This window comes from Benincasa hispida, chromosome 2 (genome assembly GCF_009727055.1).
Source record: "Benincasa hispida cultivar B227 chromosome 2, ASM972705v1, whole genome shotgun sequence".
Taxonomy (NCBI): Eukaryota; Viridiplantae; Streptophyta; class Magnoliopsida; order Cucurbitales; family Cucurbitaceae; genus Benincasa; species Benincasa hispida.
In genome coordinates this window covers 50,860,265-50,863,978 of record NC_052350.1, presented here as the reverse complement: position 1 = coordinate 50,863,978, position 3,714 = coordinate 50,860,265, and positions in this window count along the sequence as shown.

The following is a 3,714-nucleotide window of genomic DNA, read 5'->3' as shown; positions in this document are numbered from 1 at the left end:
TACTTGGTTATCTTATGTGAACTTAAGCATGTATATCGTATATGTGATATACAAATGGATCATGCCTTTAGTGATAACCTAAATAGGTCTGTAGTATAAGGATTAAGGTAAGATACCTGATCCTGGTGACACTACGGATACGACCCGCTTTGTAGAGATTTGCAAGTGTTGTAAACTACTACAGATGGTAGATCCTGACCATTCACGTGGAAACGTGCGAGCGGAGGTGTCCTATACAAAGAGTTTGTATAAGACTTGGACCACGAGATGATTAGACTCTGTATATAACGCCATTGATACTAGAGACTTATATCTCACCTAAATGACCATAGGTGACACGACCTCAATCTTGAGTGTTTTGGGAACTCCTGCATTTGAGGCTTTGATTAGTATGGTGAGAGTGGCCAGATTGCCAACTCAACATGCCTACCTTTTTGGGGACTTGTCTGACTGGGAGCTGGGAACTCAATCCACAAGATGGAATTTCACTTCTTTCCCGAAGCAAGGATAAGTAAAGAGATTGCTCCCTTAAGGGCTGATTCCGGGGCTTGAACATAGTGGCCACAGCTTCTCTTTGGAAGAGAAGACTCAGTCATAGTAGGACTATGACTTATGTTCATTAGAGGGATCAATGGTACTTAAGAAGTTAAATGTAACTACAGGGGCATAACGGTTATTGGCCGAGCTGTACTTACGAGCGATCTGTGAAGGGTTGTCACACTTCTGATTGGTTAAGATGGACACATAACATATCTGTGGTAAGGAGAGTTCAGCTGTCGGTCTTTAGTGGAGTGCCTGACAGTTAACAGATGGTGGATCCTGTGACTAAAGAATTTAGTCATCATGTACCATTGGAACTTCGAGCTACAGGTCCATAAGGTCCCCTTGGTAGCTCATGGATTCAGTTGAGGATTAGTTCTTGGTGTTGATTTGAAATGTTCAAATTAACAAGAGGTATTTTGATTATATACGATATAATCGGTATGATGTATGCGATATATCTAATGGAGGATTGATGTAAATGAGATTTACATTAAGTATCATGGAATAGAAAAAGTACTATGGTTTATATGTTTCATGAGATGAAATATTAAAACAATAGGTTATAAATATAGTATGATAAGTTAGTTATCATTTATATTTATAATATTATTAATTATTGGATAATTAAATCTTTTTCTTTAGTAACCAATTGAGTGGGAGGTTATTGGTGGTTCATGGCAACCGTGAGATAAAAGGAAAATTGTTTTCCTAATTTTAGTAAGTTTTGACAAAAAAATTTTGTCAAATTGTTTTGAAATTTCTCTCGCGAAAAAGAAACTCACGAAAGCTTGTCAAGTAAATATAGATTTACTAAGCGACAGCTTGAATGAAGTAAACGACCGTGGAGTGTTTTGTAGGCGACAGATGATAACGGGCAGAAATGCACGTTATCATAGTGCTAAGTTCTTAAACAATGTTACCTTGCGTTGATAAAACATATTAAATTGCATCCATTAAGCATTAATATTGCGGTCGCATGCGTTCATCACATTAGAAAAGTTGATTTTTGTATTTTTGTGCAGAATATGCGTTGATGCAAGGTGGAAATTGCATTCATAGGAAATCATTGGTCGAGCGTAGCATTATCGCAAAGCTTTGCAGTGATCGTGTTCGCAATATTCGCCCGAGAAGGATTGCCGCAACTTGGTCAGTGCAACATGGTGGGCGCATCTGGGTGAAAGGCATAATTAATCACGATGGGACAGAAAGCTGATGATAGTTGAATCCAAATTAAGTCTGTCTCTTATACACATCTAGATGTGTATAAGAGACAGATATTCGCCCGAGAAGAATCGCCGCAACTTGGTCAGTGCAACATGGTGGGCACATCTGGGTGAAAGGCTAATTAATCGCGATGGGACAAAAAGCTGATGATAGTTGAATCCAAATTAAGTTGACAGTCGATAACGATCACAAGTACATTCAACTTTTCGGTGACAAATATTCAGCGCATCAGTCAGGAATTAAAGCTGTCCCATTTGTACAATAATGAGAGAGAGGCCACCGTTCACCTTAGATGTTCTATAAATACCAGAGGCATCCTTTAGGAAAGGGGTTCACCATTCATTAATTCAAAAATTCATACGTTCGGATCGCACGCCTTTGTCCATAGTTTTCCTCTTCATTTTAAGCCGAGCAAGGGAAGAGTGGTGACGCTGAAGATTGCTCAGGGAAACTCGAGAGAGAACCTTGAGGTGTAGAACCAGAGAGCGGGTCGACTCTCGCGAGAGCGAGATTGAGATTATCTTTTGAGCACGAGTAGAAAAACAGTGTAAAATCCTGGGCAGCAAAAGATTGCTACCAGGCCCTTTATTCTATGCTTGCATTGTTATTCTATACTTCATCTTTATATTTATACAATGGAAGTTATATTTCTACATCTGTTCACTCTCTTAGCACGCATGAGTAGCTAAACTAGTCGAATGGGTTGAGAAGAACTAAGCTAACATGACCTAAGAAGTTCATTGCTTGCGATTATCTTATTTTATGCTGTGCCAAATACCCTTTAGAGTTACTCGAGAAAGAGTGTAAAGAAAAGACCTAATGTCTCGAGAGAGCTAGGTTAGAATCTGGACTCAAGAGAGCAAGATTAGAACTGCATAAACAAGAGATAGGGACTTAGAGATAAGCTCTGTTTGTCAACCTGCATCGCATGCATCCTAGAGATGGGAATGATATTATGTGGTCGCCTTATTTGTGTGTGTGTCATTTTGTCATTGCATAAATAAAAATAGAGGCTTATGTGTAGGTCCTATAGACTTAGCGAATATATCGCATGCGTTCTAGCTTTAGAAGCCGTGGCATTTGCACCGAGATATGGTTTACTGTTGTATGCATGTTGCATGATCGCATAGCATGAACGCATCCTAGGAAGTGTCAGTTGAAACTTTTCTCAACCCATTCATCGCATACTCATCGCATTTCTCATTTATCAACTCTTTTCAAACTCTGCTGCATTTATTTATTTTTTATTAATGCAAACAACAATCCTAACACTTTATTTATTTATCCAGTTACCACAAAGTTTTCATAAAAATTACCATTGCAATCTATTTTCACAAGTCCCTGAGTTCGACCCTGGACTTACCAGGAAACTCAGTGGAATTTACACTTGGATTCCGCTGAGGAAACTTGAGTGCACAACACAATTTCACCATCGCATATCATCCCTAATACACTTCATAAAAATCAAGCATCAAGTTTTTGGCGCCGTTGCCGGGGACTTCGGCAAAATAGTGGGCTAACGGTAATTTTTCTGATTTCTTTGCAGACTCTCAATCTTTAGCAAATTACGACCCGGAGATTTAAGAGACCGCCAATAACAAAAGAGAATACCAAGAATGGAGGAGCAACCGGAAGCAAGGGTCGCTAACGCGAACAATATAATGGCTAACCCCATCCTTCCAACGAATGACCGCAATAGACCCATCTGAGACTATGCGTCACCTAACCTCTACTATTTCTCTCTAGGAATCATGAGGCCAGCGTTAGATGGATCGAGGTTTGAAATGAAGCTGGTAATGTTGCAGATGATCTAAGCTGCGGGGTAGTTTGGAGGAAGGCGTGGCGAAGACCCGCACACCCGCCTCTGAAGCTTCATAGAAATTTGCAACACTTTTGTGTTCCCGAATATCTCTATCGAAAAAGTTCAATTAACTCTATTTCCATTTT